The following is a 21,164-nucleotide window of genomic DNA, read 5'->3' as shown; positions in this document are numbered from 1 at the left end:
AAAAACATGGGCGAGAAAAGCAGCTGCAATGAAATTCTTCAGCCAATGGCAAAACAGAGGGAGTGAGACATGGAAAGGGAAATGTGATGATTCCAGATTAGCTCCCCTCAAGGGGCTTATGGTCCAAGCCCTCGGGTGCCCTCTGAGCAGGGTGGGGCAAGACCATGCAGTGCAGACTGGTGAGGGGGATAAGAAGGGCCAGTCAAGACTGCCGCTGAGCATAAGTTATTGACTTTAGGCCTCACACTTGCTGCTGCTTAATAAAGTTGATCAGCCCTTTGGTGGAAGAATCATGGAAAGTCACTGGGAGGCTGCCATCAGCTCAGGCTTGATTTCCTTAGCCAGCTTCTTCCCTAGCTCCACTCCACAATGGTTAAAGTGATTGATGTCCCAGATGATGCCCTGAATGAAGATTTTGTGCTCATACAGGGCAATCAAGATTCCAAGAATGAATGGCATGAGCTTGGTAAACACAATGGAGTTGGCTGGGAGGTTTCCTTCAAAGACCTTGTGTGGCAATAGCTTCTTAAAGTCCTCTGAACTGTTTCCCACATCCTGGAGCTCCTTCTGGGCCTCATCAGTTGTTTTGTCCTTCGTGAGGGCCTCAGTCTGGGCCTAGCTGTCTAGGAGGATCTTGTGATGCAAGCGCTTCCATACTGGGTGCTGGTCTGGATCAGTACGAGACTTATTCATGGAGAAGACAGAAAGAAATAACTATAAACTACTGTGAGATGGGGTGAAGGTGTCATTTCCCTGTAGCTGCATTTAATATAATTATTTTCTAGTCTATTTCCCTTTCTGGATCATGTGCTCCTTGAGAGTAGAGATTGTATCTTTTATTAAGGTATCTGTAGCACTCAGCAAAATTCCTGGCATGTAGTGGTTCCTCAGTAACATTTGATTAAATGTGCAGAGCATGATGGGAGAAAAGAGAAGGGAATGATCCCTGTGACCTGAGGGAGTTGAAGGAAGGCCTTCTAGAGGAAGTGACATTTAAACCTCACCAGATTAAAAGGAAGAGAATGGGCATTCCAGGTGGAGAACTATGAGGGCAAGGACAGAGGTAAGAAAAGTAAATGGTGTCAGGCTGATGGTCTGTTTGGTTCCTGCTGGGGAGGGTCACGAGATGAGGCTAGAAACAGACAATGGGACAAGTCGTCAGGGAGACCCTTTTCTCAGAATTTTATTTCAGTAGTATATTTAGATCAAACACATTTTATACAAGATTGTTCATTTCTCAAGAGTGTTTCCTTTGGTTTAAAATAGTTTGGGAGACATCTATTGAGCTTTATTTTGATGTGGTGTCTTGTGACTTGCATGAACGTCAGTTAAGTAATCAAAAAAGCACACCGATTTAAAATTGCAATATGATCATCTATAATGAGGAGGTTAGGAAGAAATAATACTTGAGGTGAGAGCTGAAGGGAAAATAAAGGTACGCAGAAGGGAGGGAGGTTGCAAGCAAAAGAAATTGAGTCAGCAAGGTGAGTATGAGGGACTGAAAGGTCAGTGGGAGTGGAATGGAGTGGAATGGAGTGGAGCATGGAGGATCCAAGAGGTGAAACAGTGTGAAGGTGGATCGGACAGCATCATTAAGGTGGTGTTTGCTTAACAAGAGGATAGCGCTGAGTGTGTTAAATTGTGGAGTGGTGCTATCTGAATTTCATTTTGGGAAAGAGCACTCTAGTTATAGTGGAGAAAAGAGATGAGAAGGAGAATAAAATTGGTTGTGGAGAGACTTGTTTTACTGTGGTCAAGGTAAGAAATGACAACTGACTATGTGGTGGTACTGAATAGAGAAAAGTGAATGAATAGGAGAAATATTTAGTAGGGAAAATTGATGGACTGGGTGAATAAGATATGATGGAGTGCTGGTGAAGGAAAAGAAAATCTTAAGGACAATTGACTCCAGAGGTTTTTGACTTGTGTAACTAGATTATTTGTTGTGCATCATGGAAGTAACAAACACTGGAAGATGACCAGGGCTTTTGTGGAAGTGGTGGGTAGAGTGGACTCTGACTTCAACTTTGTACATATTGAGTTTGAGGTGCCTATAAGACATCTTAGAGGTGATATAAATAAGGCAGTGGAGATAAAAGTCTTGTGCTCAGTGAAGAGGTTTGGGAGAGTCATAAATTTGGGAGGCACATATAATTTATGGGTGTGATGAGATACTTTATTTTGGGAAAAAGTATTGAATAAAAAGAGATGGCTACAGAATTCTTTTAATTCCTCAAAGAATTAACCAAGAATAAATGGATACTTGTGTGACTGGAAAGCTCAAAGTTTCATTAGATGAGTTAATCATTAGGGGAAATGGCTTTAAGCAAAATAATTTGGAGGTAATCGATTGAGCCAAACCATAGAGGGACAATTACTAGTTATTAGTTATGAAGATACTGCACAAGTCCAAGCAAAGAGATTGTAAGGGTCTGAACTAAGGAAGCAGTAAAGAACATGGAGATGAGAGAATGGAGAGAAGACATATTTGGAAAGAAAAATCTAAAGACTAGAGAAAAATTGCATCTGGGATAGGAGAGAGAGAGGGAAAACTCTTGGATGACTTTGAGGATCCCAGTTGGAGCAACTGGAAAGAGGTATTGCTCACTGAGAAGGGCACATGGGAGGAAGAGGAAGCTTGTAGCAAAGATGAATTCAGTTTTGAACTGCTGAGTTTAACACAACTGTGAGATAGTCCAGTACATTATCTGTTTATACCTGGAAATACAGCTGTGCAGCTCAGAACAGAGATCTAGAATGAGGGTATGAATTGGGAGTTATAGGCATGGGCAGGAGAGAGATAAATAAGTGGGTGATTGGGAAAAGGAAGTGGTCAATGTAACTGAAAGAGAGCAAGAGGGTTATAAATTAAAAGAGAGTGAGACTGGCAGTGGATGTATCTCAAGCAATTGGGTAACTGTCTTCCACATGGGAGGTTCCTGGGTTCGGTTCCTGATGCCTCCTAAAGAAGATGACAGACGAGGGACCTATGTGGGGAGAAGGGGTAAGAATAATAAAGAAAACAAAAAAAATCCTTTAAAAAATACTATAAAAAAAAAAACAAACAAACCAGAGAGTGAGGCTACAAGAGACTGAAAACCCAGATTACCCAAGAATCAGCCACAGGGTGGGCTATTGAGAGCTAGTGGTGATGGTACATGCAGGCAGAATGTGGAGCACCCAGCCTGCAGAGAAGAAACACTCATTTAACTGGGGAGGTCAGCTTCTAAACTACCTCTCAGTCTCCCTTTGAAAATCAAGGCCTAAAGTAAGTTGACAGTAAATTTCTGGCAGAAAATTTCTCCCCAGAAACATACTGTCCTTTACCAAATGATAGCATAACTTTGTGAATGTAATTAATCGCCCTGAAATATATATCTGAATATGGTTAAAAGGGGAAATGTTAGGTTCTCTATATGGTACTAGAATAAAAATTGGTTTTAAAAATCCATGGAATCACACTAAGAGTTAGCTCTAAGTTAAACCATAGACTCTAGTTAATAGTACAACAGTAAAAATGTGCTTTCATCAATAGTAACAAATGTACTTTACCAATCCATGGTGTTACTAATAGGGTGGTATTCATGGGAATCCTGATTTTTATGAATGATTGTTCTATAAACCCACAACTTCTCTAATAAGAAAAAAGAAAGAAACAGCCTGTCCCTGAGCCTGCCCCTCTTATGGAAGGTACTGGATTCACTGGGGATGGGGTCTTGTGATGACAGTGGTAACGTCCCCCTTCCTTTGTGTCATTTACACACACTTGGGTTCTCTTGCACGCTCATTTTTTCCCCCTGGGGCAGGGGCAGGATAAATGAAATGGAAATATTAGATTACTTAATTCTAAGAGTTAAAAACGGGGGAAGTCAAAGGAAAAACCCTACTCTCTCAAAACCTACAAAATTGGTCAGTCAATAAATCCCAAACTTAAATCACCCTTGCTATTCAGAAACCCAAACCAAAACATCATTAACACCATTTCGATATAACAGATAACATGGTTTCCTGATGGTATATTTGTAATAAACAACAGAGAGTCAACCACATGGACCACATTTTTTTTTTTGTCCTGACTTTTCCTAGAGGTAAGATATTTAATTACAGGCTTATTCAAATATACATTCATTTTTAGATAGACACCAAGACAATATTCTATACATCTGGGCACTTAATTAGTGGTATGTATAAAGTGTCAATGTTGTCTGTCTTTTAATGGAGTGCAACTTGGAGATTGAATTCCAGAAGGGCACGTGTGGCCTTGATCGGATCCTTTATCATAGCCAGTTTTTGTATCTGTAAAGGAGAAGCAGGGACTTGGGTCTCTGGGGAGATGGATCAGAGATTCTCAATATCAGTGGAATACTTAGAGCTGTGCTGAGTCATGTAATTGGCCATGGGGACCCTCTGAGTCCTGCAGTGAACATGCAGTCAGAGGTCAGGAAGAGGCATCCCAGGTACTGCTTTCAGTGGTGTCAATGGAACTGCAACAAGCTCCGGAGCTTCTCGTGGCAATAACAAGACAAAAAAATTTGGATTCATTTTGAACCTCCATGTAAAACTAAAACATGTGGACTTTAAACGTGTTTAAAATATTAAAAAATCTATTAAAGCCCAAGCTACAGAAGCTTATAAAATTATATGCAGGCAGTTATTTGAAATATTCTGTACAAAGTCTGACTGATCATGCGCCAATCCTATCGCTGATTTCATTCCAATCCCACACTGTATTCCAAAAGCAACTCAATTCTGAGGAGGTCGGCAAAGAGAGGCCCAGAGAATGGTGCCTTCAACGTCAGCCAAATGAACCTCTTCTGAAATTATACAAAGGCGTTTTGACCAAATTCTGCTTAAGTCAAAACTCAGTGTACTTAAATCTAAAATTTACAATGCAGCATGATTAGGAAACAGTGCACTTTTGATTTGTGTGTCTTTTATTGTCCCCATGTGGGTCACACCTGGATGTACTTGGCCCGAGTCATGTACAGATGAGTTTCTTAGGAGATAGAAATAATGTCTGACATGAAACAAAAAGCATCTATGGTTCCTCATAACCTGCCTTGTCTCATTTCTTTTAATTTCTTGCTATTAATTTGTCTTCCACTTTTAAGTTGCTATCTGCTTTTGCTCTGGGCTTTCCTTGCCCTTTGTTTGAAACCTCTGGTTTCGATCTGCTCTCCTCTCTCTTGCCCATGGTGATATATATCTACTCCTCTCTCTTCACTAGGCACAGAGAAATGGAGGGGTATTTTTTTTTTTTAAATGGGGATATAGTTTAAGTCTATTTGTGTAAGTGCATAGAAACAGAGACAATTGTGTACTCCTTACTTGCTTAGGGTCATTTAGACCTATAAATCTGAAAGTCTAGGACAATAGACTTAAAATAAAGATGCCAGGCAAGGAGGAGGCAAGAAAAAGTATTTGATAGGAACTCTGCCTCCAACAGAAAACTACTTCCCTCTATTACCCAAAGCACCAGAAAACATCATTCATTTAGGTTGCCAAGAATTACATTACAATCTGACTATAGGTATGATTTGTACTATAGATTTCTATAAATCTGCACTGGTAACTGAGATTTTAAAATAATACAACATTTAAATTATCAAAGTTTTTAGGTTCTATCTCTGATAAGTTTAGGAATAGCCTTATTAATATTGATAGCAGCTCTCTTATTTGCCTGGCTTTGGGAAGTGAGCAACTTTAGAGAATTCCTGTCCTGAATATTTCTGGGAGCCCCAGGTGTGAAACCATGGGTTTATAAACAAATGTTGGTGGTGATTACCATGAAGGAAAATAGAGGCAAGATTCTGTCACTCCAGACCCTGGCATTCCCACACAGTGGGTGCTCAAGTCTGGAACTTTCTTCTTAGCTCAGCTTTCTGGAAAATTAGTCATGCCTAAATGTTGGTGAGCTTGGAAACTTGCCGCTTGAGGGTGCTCACTTTCCTAGTGGGAAGGAAACATCTCCTGTGTCAGGCTCAACCAAGATCCACAGTCAAGATACCTTCTTAAAGCTACATTTAGAGGACAAGGTTTCAAACAACTATTTCCTTAAAGATCGAGGGTGCAAAGTGATTGTTGAAGGAACTCCAATAAATACTATAAGTTCTTTTTGGAAAATACTTTTCTTTCCTCTCCTGACTCTATTTTGTGCCTCTGTTTATGGCAGATTGGACGGTGTCTCCCCCTCCCTCTTGGCCAACAGGACGGTGGTTTAGGGATCAGAAATAAATAATCTGTGGATGATGTTTTGACCCAGATGGTTCTGACAAACCCATTTTCAGCTAATATGGTAGTTTTACATATAAGATCAGGAAGAACAAAAATTCTAGGTTTATTATTTCTCAAGTCACTTAACAAGAGGTACATATTCCTAGTATATACAAGAGGCTACTCTGGGTTTTCTTGGGAGGAAAATTATTACTCACTATGATGAGGTGTGAGAAAACCGCACACAGCTCTTACTAATGGTGAGACAGAGCTTGAACTGACAGTCCTCATCTTCGGCCACTTCATGATATTGGGGTGGTAATGAGGAGTCTGACTCCATTTTTTTTACGCTTGCTGACAACATTTAACCTCACCCCTTATCCTTCCCCTTGTGCCCCACATCTATGGAAGGTGATAAGAAAGCCTGAATGCTCCCTCCTTCTGGTGTTGGTGGGAGATTCCAACCACACAAGCCCCTGTCCACGAGCGAACCCTCCCCTGGGCCCTACCCCCTAACCACAGTAAGAGCCCCTAGTCAGTCTCTCTTCTTTGCTCTCTCAAGCTGCTTCCACCCATTTGAAAGGGTTGCACTGCTCTCTCTAGGCACCTCTATTAGGTAAGGAATCAAACTTACATACCCTCTTGCTGTGTTTGTCTGTGTGGTATTGTCAGTTGCCACATCCAAACCAATCTTTGGGTGGGGGTCCCTCCTGCTTTTGTGGGGTGACTATCACAAGGGCCCACCCTTAGTGCCTTCTGGGCTGAAAAGCTGGTTATAAACCTCACCATCATTTGGCCAAAGCCTGTGATGCTGGCATATAAGACACAAGAAAGGGCAGAGCGCCAGGACTTGTATGTATCCTCTGAGGTAATTAGAGATGGGATTTTCTGATGGAGAGAAGTGGAGACAGTAGAGAATAAAGGCTTGAAAGGGGGATCTGGGAAGATTGAGGAGAGTGATTAATGAAATGAAAGTAAGGAGAAAGAGCATCCTCGTGGGGCCCATGAGGTCACCACTCTTGGACAGCCCCACTTCACGGCCATAGCTTTTTCATCTCTGCTCCTTTGGACTCAGAGGTGGTATTAGCTTCCCTCCATTGCTGATTTCTGTTTGTTTCACCATCTCCTATGGTTCACCTGACATTGACAACAGCTTTGTAAAGTGTCCTTTCATTAGACACTCCATACATCTGAATGTGTCATCTAGTTCCTGCCAGGACACTGACAGAAACAAGGCCTGGGCTGCTCAGGGTTCGTCTCTCCAAAAAGATTTTATGTTTCTGGAAGACAAGAGATCATGTCCCGATGACATTTGACTCTTCACAGCATTGAAACCAAAGGCTTGTGGGAAAATCTCCATGAATGGTGAAGGCAGGAAAAGGAGAAGGGAAGGAATGTGTGAAGAAAGAAGAGAAACAGGAAAGAAGAAAGGAAGGAAGGGAAAAATATGGAAATATGGAAGGATGGTGAAAAGGTGCTTAACACAGGAATGGGAATCCAAACCATTTCTCCAGGATTATGCTTTCTTTCCGTCAGGGTCAAGGGCAAAGCAACCAGAAAGAGCAGGGTTTAGGCTGCCGTCTTGTCAGGCCCTGCACTGGTAGGTCTTCCTGTTGATGGCCCCGCCTGCCTCCTCATCCTGCAGAATGCCTGCACTGTGCCCTACGGCTGGCTGCTGTACAATGCTGGAGGAATAACTTGGGCTTCTCTCTCTAAGTTAGAGCCCCGGAAATCTCCACTGGGAGGAGCTGACTCAGGGTTGCACAATCACCAGTCCTGCCTCTCTGGGTGTCCTTGGGACCACAGCCTCAAGCCCTGTAACTGCAGTCATTGTGTTCTTACTGTATGCCGAATATTGTGAGACTTCGGGATAGGAAGACATAGAGGAAAGTCCTACACTCAAAAGGTGTGGTGGTGCCATTCAGAGTCCATGAGACAGGTAGAGGGAGTTTTTACAGAGCATCACATCAACCCAAAGGGGTGAATTAGAAAGCCCAGCTGAAGCACTAGCCAGACAGAGTGCAGGACGCTCTGGGAATAGTCATGCAGGATGACTAGGAGAACTGTCTGGATTTTGAGCCAGATTTGTGGTGAGAACATTGAATTGGGTAGCTTGGAAATGCATTAGAAAGTAATCAGTCAATGTCAGTCACTGTCTTTATGAATTCTGTGTCTCTGAGTCCTCTGTGGATACTTTGATGCTGGTGGAATAAAAACTATCATGTAAGAATGCATCCAAAGTTCAGTGTGAATGCTTTGTATTTTATTTTTTCTTAGTTTGGCAACTTCCACAACTAATGATGCACAGTAGACTTAAAGGGATTGGAAATTCTCGTCCTGGAACTCAGTTCATATATACTGATTGAGTATTTGCATCAGATTCCTATTTAGTCGTTCACCATTTCTGCTGGTAAATCCATGGTTGCGCAGCTCTTCAGAGGACTCTTTGATTCTGTCTCAAATAAAACAAACAGACAAATGCACATTATTTTGCTATTTTCATTATCATTAAATGAAATGCCAGAAAACATTTCAATATAACCTTTAGAGAAAATAATTAAACCACTTTCCTAACCGACATCAGTTCTGCTTCTTCATAAAATGGAACCACACGTTTGGAATATTCCATCTCTGCTATGTCAAAGGCATAACTATTTTCCTCATGCTCTTTTTTTCCCCATACAAATTACTTTTTAAGCAATTTTATTGAGAAATGTTCACATGCCATACAATCCACCAAAAATGTACATTTAATGGCACTTTTAACACTATGTTGACATTCCATCCTCTGCCCTAGTTGAACCCCTCTGTTAACCAAAACCTCTTCAAAAATGAAGCCTGATATATTGCCAAATTCAATTAATAGAAAAATGAAATAGTGTTTATAGGTTTAAACATTAGAAATAAAACACATAATAATTTAGAAAAGCTAAATTAAATTTTAAAAATTGGGTATTAAATGAAAAATATTATAAAATTAAAAATTTTTTTTTGATGTTTTGCCTTTCATCACTCTAATAGGTTTTGTCCTCTATGTGCAGTGGCAATCTCTTCCATTTCTTCCTCAGTGTCTTGCCTTTTTTTTTTTTTTCATTATGTCTTCAAAGTTTTAAGTTGCAGTAAAGTCACATACGGAATATAGGGGACTCCCATACACCCAACATCCTCTCCCTTTTCCCTCTTCCCTACCAATGATCTTTTTTAAAAAATATTTTTTATTTTTTCATTATTTTTATTTATTTTTAAATTTATTGGTATATCACTCACACATAAAAATACACAAAGAATAAGTGTATAGTAATAATTGTGAATTTACAAAACAAACATATATAACATCATACAGGACTCTTATAACCCACTCTACCACCAATACCTTGCATTGTTGTTAAACATTTTAAACTAATGATTGATGAGCATTGTCAAAATATTACTACTAGATACAACTCCAAGTAGTGGTGCTCTTGAGGGCTACGGAGACACCCAGGTCCTATGGTCATGACAGAATGACAGATGGCTCTGGAGTTCACTGCCTTGCCAGTGAGCCCTACCTTGGAATTTGTGCTCCTGAGTGTGATGGAGTTGGACTCAGATGTGACCTCTCTACACAGTCCTCTTCTGTTACTTTTACTGAACCTGTGGTTGGTGCTGTGGTTGGTATATGTTCAGGAGACTTGAATCTCTTGACTGATTGTGTGTCAGCTAGGCCCCAAGCCTCAGTGGAGTTGCAGCACCTACTCTCTGGTTTGTTGGACTTGCCCATGTTGGCTAACAGGGAGGTGGAGATGGTCATCCCCACATCAGGGAAATGAGAGAGTCTACAACTGCAAGGAGAATTCCATCCATCAACCAATTGAGATGTAAGCCTCTCTTGAGTTAGAGGTGGAATGGACATCGCCATCTAAGGGTCCTCAGGATGGAGAAATAAAATTTGGATTAGGGTGGACTTACTGGTTTTCTACTATAGAATTATTGTGACACTAGCAATGGAAGAAACTGTATCACTGATGTGGAGACAGTGGCCATGGGAGTAGCTGAAGGCAGGGACAGGGAAGTAGAGGTGTGATATGGGGGCATTTTCAGGATATATCCTGCCATAACCCACTGAATGGATTGGGAGAGAATGTAAGCTACAATGTAAACTATAATCTATCCTGTGTAGCATTGCTCCAAAATGTATTAATTAAATGCAATGAATGTACCACACTGATGAAAGAATTTGGTGATGTGGGAGGAATGAGGGGTGGGGAGTGGGGGTATATGGGATATTCTTATTATTTTTTAATGTAACATTTTGTATGATCTATGTATCTTTAAAATTTTTTTAAATCTATAAAATAAAAAAAATATTACAACTAACCAAAGTATTTTCCCCAACCCAAGCTATTATTATATTTTTATCATTTATATATGAACATACAAAAACAATAAGTGTATAGTAAAAGTTGTGGACTTACAAAGCAAACATACATGACATACAGGGGTCCCATACATCAACCCTCCACCAACACCTTGTATTGTCATGAGACATTTGTTACAGATTATGAAAGAATATTGTCAAAATCTTACTACTAATTATAATCATTATCTTACATTTGGTGTATTTTTCCCCCAACCCACCCTATTATTATTTTTTAAATATATTTTCTATGGCAGAAGTTGTAAACTTATAAAACAATCAGGCACATGTGCAGAATTCCCAAACAACACCCCTCTATCAACACACCACATTGTGGTGGAACATTTCTTACAGATAAAATAATATCATCTGATTGTTACCATGTCCATATTATGCATTGGGCACACATTCTCCATACTGCCCCATTATTAACACAGTACATCTTTGGCCTTAATGCAAGCATATTACATGATTACTACTAACCACAGTCCATAGGTCACCCCAGCTGTACTTTTCCCATGCTTCTCCACATTCCCAACATCCTGCAGTAGCAATGTACATTTGCTCTAGTTCACAAAGGACACTCTTGCATCTGTGCCATCAAACACAATTCTCATTCACCTCTTGGTTTACTGTGTTATCCAGTTCCTAGGTTATTGACTAGCTTTCTGTCAATTGGCATTTACATCCCTAGACTACTATTTTCAGCCACATCCCCATTTATAAATTAGCTGTTACTATGTGTTACAATCCACTCTATACATTTGCATACTTTTACAGTAGAGCTGATTAAAACTTCTACATACATTAAACATCAGTAGCCCATCTCAGTGCTTCTCTTATCTCCTTTAAGAATCCACCGCCTACCACCAGGGCTTGAAGATATTTTCCTACAATTTCTTCTAGAAGTTTTATTGTTCTTGTTTTCATATTTAGGTTTTTTTTTTCCATGTTATTATTGCTTAGCCACTCTTGGGAGCAAATTTTTTTTTCTATCTTTATTATTTTTTTTAATGTTACATTAAAAAAATATGAGGTCCACATATAACTTCCCATCCCCTTCACCCCAATCGTCCCACATCAACAACCTCTTTCATCATCATGGAACATTCATTACATTTGGTGAATACATTTTGAAGCACTGTTGCACTACATGGATAATGGTTTACATTGTAGTTTACACTCTCCCCCAATCCACCCAGTGGGCCATGGGAGGACATGCAATGCCCAGTGCCTGTCTCTGCAGTACCACCCAGGACAACTCCATGTCCTGAAAGCGCCCCCACATCATATCTCTTCTTCCCTCTCTCTACCCTCAGCAGCTACCATGGCCACTTTCTCCACATCAATACTACAATTTCTTCCATTACTATTCACAATAGTTCCATAGTAGAATATCAGTAAGTCCACTCTAGTCCATACTCTATTCCTCCATCCTGTGGATCCTGGGATGGTTATGTCCACTCCACTTCTGTATTGAAAGGGGGCTCAGATTCCACATGGATGATGGATGTAATTCTCCTGCTTGTAGTTGTAGGCACTCTTGGCTCACTGGTGTGGTGGTTGACCTTCTTCACCTCCCTGCTAGCTGGCCAGGGTAAGTCCAATAAACCAGAGGGTAGGAGTTGCAAGTCTACTGAGGCTCAGGGCCTGGCTGTCACATGGACAGTCCAGAGATTCAGGTCTCCTGAGTATACACCAACCCCAGTGTCAACAATAGGTCTGGTGAAAGTAAAAGAAGAGGCATGTGTAGCAAGGTCACATCTGAATCCAACTCCATCACATTCAGGAACACAAACTCCAAAGTAGGGCCAACTGACATGGCACTAAACTCCAGAGCCATTTGCCATGACCATAGAACTTGTGGGTCTCTGTTGCTCTCAGGAGAACCAGTACCTGGGGTTGTATCTACTTTGACTGTCTCTGGGACCCTGTTGAGACATGCATAAGCACGACCCCACTGATGACCTCCCGACTCTTTTTTGGAGACTCATAGCTGTATAAACTCATTTGTCTTTTCCTCCTTGTAAGTGGACTTTTAAAAGACTCATTTGTCCTTCCCTTCTTTTATTTAAGTTTGAAAAGCAGTTTTTAACGCCTGATATTATGTGTAAGGCTGAGATATTCTGCTGGTCTGAGTTAACCCTCTTTTTTTTAAATTATTTTTTATTATTTTTATTTTTTTATTTTATTGACTTTGTAATAAAATTACATTAAAAATATATATGTGAGGTCCCATTCAACCCCACCCCCCCACCCCACCACTCCCCCCCCCCCCCAGCAACACTCCCTCCCATCATCATGACACATCCATTGGATTTGGTAAGTACATCTTTGGGCACCTCTGCACCTCATAGTCAATGGTCCACATCATGGCCCATACTCTCCCCCATTCCATCCAGTGGGCCCTGTGAGGATATACAATGTCTGGTGATTGCCTCTGAAGCACCATCCAGGGCAGCTCCATGTCCCAAAGACGCCTCCACCTCTCATCTCTTCCTGCCTTTCCCCATACCCATCGTCCACCATGTCCACTTTTCCCAATCCAATGCCACCTCTTCTATGTGGACATTGGATTGGTTGTGTCCATTGCACCTCTATGTCAAGAGGAGGCTCAGATTCCACATGGATGCTGGATGCAATCCTCCCACTTTCAGTTGTAATCACTCTAGGCTCCATGGTGTGGTGGTTGTCCTTCTTCAACTCCATCTTAGCTGAGTGTGGTAAGTCCAATAAAACAGTTTGTAGGTGCTGGAGTCTGTTGAGGCTCAGGACCTGGCTATCACATTGTCAGTCCAGAGATTCAAATCCCCTAAATATATCTTAAACCCCAACATTAACTGCACCTCCAGCACATTAGCATGAAAGTCTTATGAAGGGAGATCCCATCTGAGTCCAGATTCATCACACATAAACACCATTTCCAAAGAGGGGCCATCTGACCTGGTAGTTAACCCCATCGGCCATGACCATAACTCCCATGGGTCTCTTTAGCCCTCAAAGGAACCAATATCTGGGGGTTGTATCTGTTTTATCTGTCTCTCTGACTCTGCTCAGTTGTGCATAAGGGCAATCCTTCTGCCAGCCTCCAGACTCTTTTTTAGAAACTCGTAGCCATATAAACTCATTTCTCCTTTCCATTTCCCCCTTACTTTAGGTCAAACAGCATTTTAAAGTCATGTTATTTTATGTAGACAGGGATATTCTGCTGATCCGCATTGAACCTTCCGTATAAGGTCATTTTCCAGTTGCATCATCAGTTGGTAGTTGATAGTGGTCCCTCGTTGCCAGGGAGGCTCATCCCCGGGTGTCATGTCCCACGCTGGGGGGAAGGCATTGCATTTACATGCTGAGTTTGTCTTCGAGACTGGCCACATTTGAGTAACATGAAGGCTGACAGGAGGAAATTCCCAGGCACAATGTTGCTCTAGGCCTTGTTCTTATTTTAGGCTTATCAGCTCACAAGCATAGTCATTAGCATCAGGGGCTCACTGTTGAACCCTCACTCCCTCCTGGTCCCCGCCGCTGCACCTGGGAGACTGTCACTGCTCCCCTAGGGACCACGACAGAGCACCACTGGCCAGGAACCCAGTACCCCCCCTGCTGTGGTTTTTAATTGTTACCACTATGAGTATATCCAAACATTACCATGCACCCTGGACATATGTTCTGTACAGCTCCCTGTCAGCCATATATCACCTGTCAATGGCATCCCATACCACTATCCCTCCATTGCCATTGTTGAAACACTCTGTGATCCAGAACTCCCCGAAATTTGAAGCCCAATATAATGTCAGGGTCCCTTACTAGGGAATGGCATATAGCGATGGGTTTAAAGGTTAGATAAAGAACACGTGTTTACTTGGAAAAAATTCTGCATCCTATCTTTTTCTTTTTTTTTTTTTTTCCCCCTAATTATTCAGCTTCTCTTCACAGGAGCCCTAGACCACAGCAATGCATATATATAATGTACAGCACTCCCATACATCCACCACAAAACCTTTTCCCTTCCACAGTGCTACTCTTACACCCTATTCACATCATATTTACTTAACGTGATGTATAGAGTCTGAGACACTAGCTTTCTAACAAGGTGACATCTGTGCTTACATTATGGTGCATACTTTAGGATACACAGTTTTTTACATTCTTAGTTATCCTATGTTTTACATTATGGTTTACATTATCAGTCTGTTATCTCCTATATGTTATGGTGTAATATTACATGTTTTATATCCATCCTTGTGTACTCTCAAGAAACTCCTCTCTTACCCCCCATTTACCTTGGTTCCACACATTTAACGTCCATTTTCCCTTCCACCTTGGTGCCCACAGTGACAGCCAACCTCCGTTTCCTGAGGAGCCACTTCCAGATATAGATGGAATAGTGTTCAGGGCCTAACTTGCTCAACTGCCCCAATGCCCTGGGAGCCACCCTTTCTCTCGAGGGGTACAGTTCCCTCTATTTGATGGCATTAGTCCTCCCCAGGATGTGGGTCCACCCCCACTCTCACTACTTGGGTTTCTACCCCATGGTGTCACCCACTCTGGCAGAATGAGCATTTAGACATTCCCCAGGAGCCCGTCCTGCATCAGACCCTCCCCTCCGAGCATTCTAAACAGGTAACCCTCTTTATTATATTTTGATATGATTTTCTCGGCATTTTACTCTCCACCAACACCTGACCCTCTCCTGTGTTCGTATGCTACCCCTCCCTCCCCCCACTTTTGGGCAATGTTACCCATCCGTCCCTCCCCAGCCACCCTCAAACCCGCAAAGCCCCAACCAAAGGCAACCCCTTGCCCCCCTTTTATCTCTTCTTTGTGTTCATACTTACCACCATCTCGTCTTAAATTCCACCCCTGCAGACATCGGCTCACATCCTTCCTCCACCCTCCGATTTCTTGTAAGCCTATCGTTCAGTCTCTTGCTATCTAGGGCAGCTTGGTTATTTCATATCATTGAGGTCATGTAGTATTTGTCCTTCAATGTCTGGGTTGCTTCACTCAACATAAGGTTCTCAAGATTCATCCATGTTATCACATGTGTTTGTAGTGTGTTTGTTCTTACAGCCGAGTAGTATTCCATTGTGTGTATATACCACATTTTATTGATCCACTCATCTGTTGATGGGCATTTGGGTTGATTCCAACTTTTGGCAATAGTGAACAATGCTGCTATGAACATTGGTGTACATATATCGGTTTGTGTCAACCCTCTTTTTATTCAAGGTCCTTTTCTGGTTGTATCATCAGCTGGTGCTTGGTAGTAACAATAAAATTGACAAACCCTTAGCTAGACTAACAAAGGGAAAAAGAGAGAAGATGCAAATACACAAAATAAGAAACGAGAAAGGAGATATCACCACTGACCCCACAGAAATAAAGACTATCATAAGAGGATACTTTGAAAAACTGTATTCCAACAAGAAGGACCATTTAGAGGAAATGGACAAATTCCTAGAAACACATAAACAGCCTACATTGATGAAAGAAGAAATTGATGATCTCAACAAACCAATCACAAGTAAAGAGAGAGAACCAGGCATTAAAAACCTCCCAACTAAGAAGAGCCCAGGGCCAGATGGTTTCACAGGTGAATTCTACCAAACATTTCAGAAAGAACTAACACCAATCTTGCTTAAACTCTTCCAAAAAATCAAAACAGAAGGAACATTGCCTAACTCATTCTATGATGCCAACAGTACTCTAGTACCAAAGCCAAACAAAGACACCACAAGAAAGGCAAATTACAGACTAATCTCTGTAATGAACCTAGACAAGAAAATCCTCAGCAAAATACTTGCTAATTGTATTCAACAACACATTAAATGAATTATACACCATGACCAAGTGGGATTCATTCTTGGTATGCAAGGATGGTTCAACATAAGAAAATCAATGATTGTAATACACCGTATAAACAGATTGAAGGGAAAAAAATCACATGATCATATCTATAGATGCAGAAAAAGCATTTGACAAAATACCACACCCTTTCTTGATAAAAACACTACAAAAGATTGGAATAGAAGGAAACATTCTGAAGATGATAAAGGGTATATATGAAAAACCCACAGCTAATGTCATTTACAATGGTGAAATCCTAAAATCTCTCCCTCTAAGATCAGGAACTAGAGAAGGATACCCACTATCACCCCTTCTACTTAACATGGTCTTAGGAGGATTTGCTTGAGCACTGAGGCAAGAACCAGACATAAAAGGCATCCAAATTGGAAAGGAAGAAGTCAAAATTTCACTATTTGCAGATGACATGATCCTATACATAAAAAGCCCTGAGAAGTCTACAACAAAGCTTCTAGAACTTATAAATGAGTTCAGTAAGTCGCAGGTAATAAGATCAATGTGCAAAAATAGGTAGCATTTATGTATATCAATAGTGAGCACTCGTAGGAGGAAACCAAGACACAAATACCATTTACAATAATAAATAAAAAAACAAATACCTAGGAATAAATTTAACTAAAGGTGTAAAAGACACACAAATATAGAAAACTACACAAGGCTGTTCAAGGAAATCAGAGAAGACCTAAACAAATGGAAGAATATTCCCTGTTCATGGATAGGAAGACTAAGTATTATTAAAATGTCTATCCTACCAAAACTGATCTACAGATTCAATGCAATCCCAATAAAAATCAACTCAGCCTTCTTTAATGAAATAGAAAAACTACCTATGAAATTTATTTGGAAAGGAAAGAGGCCCTGAATAGCCAAAGACATTGAAAAAGAAAAATGAAATTGGAAGAATCACATTATCTGACTTCCAAACATACTACCAAGCTACAGTAGTGAAAACAGCATTGTCTTGGCACAATGATAGACACACTGACCAATGGAACTGAATTGAGAGCTCTGATATAGATCTTCATATATACAGTCATGTGATATTTGACAAGGCCACCAAACCCACTCAACTGGGAGAGAATATATTTACTTTTTTTTTACCCTTTTTGAGTTAATTTTTGGATAAAGTGTGAGATTGGGGTCCTCTATCCTTCTTTTGGTTATGGATTTAGAGTTCTTTCAGCACCATTTGTTGAATGGACCGCTCTGCCCAAACTGTGTGGTTTTGACAGTCTAATCAAAAATCACTTGACCATATATATGAGGGTGTCTTTCTGAACCATCAATTTGGTTCCATTGTTCTATGTGTCTGTTTTTATGCCAGTACCATGCTGGTTTACCACTATAGCTAGGTAATATAATTTAAAGTCTGGACATGAGAGTTCACTTTTCCTTTTAAAGATGTTTTGGCTATTCAGGACCCCTTACCCTTTCAAATAAATTTGATATTCATGTTGTCAATTAAAAAAATGCTGGTGGAATTTTTATCAGGATTACATTGAATCTGTATATCAATTTGAGTAGAATTGATGTCTTTATGATATTTAGTCTTCCAATTCATGAGCATGGAATGTTCTTTCAGTTATTTAGCCCTTTTTAAATTTCTTTTAACGCTAAACTGCAGTTTTCTGAATACAGGTGCTTTACATAATTGGTTAAGTTTATTCCTATTTGAGTTTTATCTGTCATATTTTATTTTCCCCACTCTTTTGACATTTTTGGTTACTTTTATTGATACAATCTTCATTTCTAGACTCTCTTCCAGGACTTTCTCTCCTGTCTTTTCTTTTCAGACTCTAGTCTGAACCTTTTAGCATTTCCTGAAAATCTGGTCTCTTGGTCAGAAATTCTCTCAGTTTCTGTTTTATCTGTGAATATTTTACTCTCACCCTCATTTTTGAAGGACAATCTTGCAGGATATAAGATTCTTGACTAGAAGTTTTTCTCTTATAGTATCTTAAATATATAAGACCACTGTCTTCTTGCCTCCATGGTTTCTGGTGAGAAATCAGCACTTATTCTTATTGGATATCCCTTATATGTCATGCATTGCTTTTCTCTTGATGTTCTCAGAATTCTCTCTTTGTCTTTGGAATTTGACATGCTGAGTAGTATGTGTCTTGGAGAAGTGTATTCATTTTTTTTTAAGATAGGAGTATGTTGTGCTTCTTGGACATGGATATCTATGTCCTTCAATAGGGTTAGGAAATTTTCTACCATTGTTTCTTCAAATATTCCTTCTGCCCCTTTTCCCTTCTCTTCTCCTTCTGGGACACCCATGACACATATATTTGCACATGTTTTGCTATCTTTAAGTTCTCTGAGACTTCATTCATTTTTTTCTATTTTTTTCTTCATCTGTTCTTTCATATGTTCACTTTCAGAGGCCATTTCTTCAAGCTCACCAATCCTTTCTTCTGCCTTCTCAAACCTATTACATGATTCCAATGTTTTTTTAAATTTAATTTATTGTGCCTTTCATTCCCATAAGATCTGCTATTTTTATATGTATTTCAAATTCTTCTTTGTGCTCATCCAATGTCGTCTTAATATTCTTAATCTCTTTAGCCAGCTCATTGAATTTATTAAGGAGATTTGTTTAAACCTCTATGACTAGTTGTCTCAACTCCTTTATGTCATCTGGAGGCTTATCTTGTTCCTTTAACTGGGCTATATCTTCCTGTTTCTTGGTGTGGATTGTAATTTTTTGTTGGTGTCTTGGCATCTGGCTTACTACAGTATTTTTTCTGGGTGCAAGTTATCTCTTTAGTTTAGGGCTTCCTGCCTTTTATCCCTTGCTGGTTGTGCAGTAAGAGCCAAGGATGTAGTTGGTCCTATAAGCTGTGGAGGCTCAAGCTGCCCTCATTGCACCAGGGACCAATGAAGCTTCTCCCAACTTTCTCCTTTGCCAGAGATAGAACAGAGTCACAGCTCTGTGGAATAATCCAAGTCATGCACGTCTACATTGTAGTTGCCCAGAGACTAATGAGACTTCACGTCTCCTTTCTTCCCTGCCTTGGGCAGTGGTGGAGCTGCAGGTGTGGACAGCAATCTATGCAGTGTGGGTCCAAGATGATCACAGTTGCCCCGGGTGACTTCTGATTATTCAGTCTGTACCAGCCAAAGGAACCTGCAGGTACCTGGATAGGCTGGTCCAGCGCCCCCCAGCCTCCTTCCTGCCAGAGGAAAGGCTGAAGCCTAGGCTAGGGTGGCAGGCCGATCTGGGTGAAAGATTCCAGTTCCTACCATCACTGTGATTTTCAGTCAGCCCAGCTTCCCCTCAGGCTGGGGATGGAGCCAAAGTGGCAGCCACCATCCTCTTTCCAACTTGGATAGATTCATGCCCTAACTGTTCCTAGAGCTATATCTTAACCAGCCAAGTCTACTAAACAGCAGCCAAAAACAGCAGCCAACCATCTGACCCTCCCCTGTTTTTGGGAAATGGAACTTCCAATTCCAGCCACAGAACAGCCCCTGGGGCGGCTTGCATAGCCAAAGTAGGACAATCACCAGCCTCTGTGGCTTGGCCAGTAATTTCCCAGAGAAGCTGGCACAGGTCCCCCCAGCTTCCTCACTCCCAGAGGTGGGAGGCTAGAGCTCCCAATCTGATTTGGATGGAAAGAAGCTGATCCCTACCAACACTGAATTTCCTCATTAGTACTGAAGTTGGTGCCCATCCATCTCTTCTTCCCCCATTTTCAGGAAGTGACGCTTTCAATTCTAGCTGCAGAAAGTCTCCCGAGGTGACTTGTGCCTCCAGTGGAGGATGGGTACCAGCCACCGTGGAGTGGAGCACTCTACTTATGTGTCTTCTCTGAAGATGGGCAGGCTCCTCCTTCCTTTCCTTCAAGGATGTTGCAGGATGTTCTTCTGGTCTCTTAGAGCCCCTAGACAAGTGCTTCAGCTAGCTTCAGCTAGCTCTAGGTATTTACTAACTGCACTGTAGCAGGAGCTGACTCTAGGAACTCCTTACTCTGCTGCCATCTTGCTGGTTGACCAATGATCTTTTTACATGTGGATGTTACATTTTGCTACAACTGATGTTCAAATATTGAAACATAGCTACTAACCATGGTCAGCAGTTACATTATGGTTTACATTTTAGACCGTACACTTTCATAAATTTCTGGTGAAATTTAACATGGCCTTTATCCATCATTGTAGGATCATGCAGAACACTTCCATTGCCCCCCAATTTCCCCTCTTCCATCTATTCTATTCCTCCCTCCCATTCCCCTCCAGGCCCACAGTAACAACCAAGCTTCTCTGCTTGAAGGACAAGATTCATAGATACTTGCAACAATGCTGAGGGCATGATACGCTAGACTGTCCTCCCCCATTAGGAGCCACCCATGCTCATGAAAGACACCCTCCTCTCAGTTTGAGAGCATCGGGCCTCCCCACGATGGGAGTACAACGCCTTCCCACTCATTGTATGGGTCTCCACCCACTGACATAACACACTATGACAAGATGAGCACTCACACACTCCCTAGCAGCCTGCCCCAGATGCACCCTGTGCCAAATGACCCCCATCCAACACCCTAAACCAGTAACCCTTCTTCATTATATCATCAAAAGAGTTTTCTCAGCATTGTAGTTTCAACCATGTACCGGCCAATCTCCTCTGTTCATCTGCTACCTCCCCCAATCCTTCCTCCAGTTCCATGGACCATTCAATCCATCC

The 21,164-nt window shown here is 41.2% G+C and overlaps 1 pseudogene; it reads left to right on the top strand.

Annotated features, from left to right (window-relative positions):
- The first annotated feature begins 369 nt into the window (after nt 1-369).
- Nucleotides 370-21,164, top strand: part of LOC101440602 (josephin-1 pseudogene) — a 57,968-nt pseudogene continuing 37,173 nt past the window's right edge.

This window comes from Dasypus novemcinctus, chromosome 1 (genome assembly GCF_030445035.2).
Source record: "Dasypus novemcinctus isolate mDasNov1 chromosome 1, mDasNov1.1.hap2, whole genome shotgun sequence".
NCBI lineage: Eukaryota > Metazoa > Chordata > Mammalia > Cingulata > Dasypodidae > Dasypus > Dasypus novemcinctus.
This window is presented reverse-complemented; position numbering and strand designations above follow the sequence as displayed.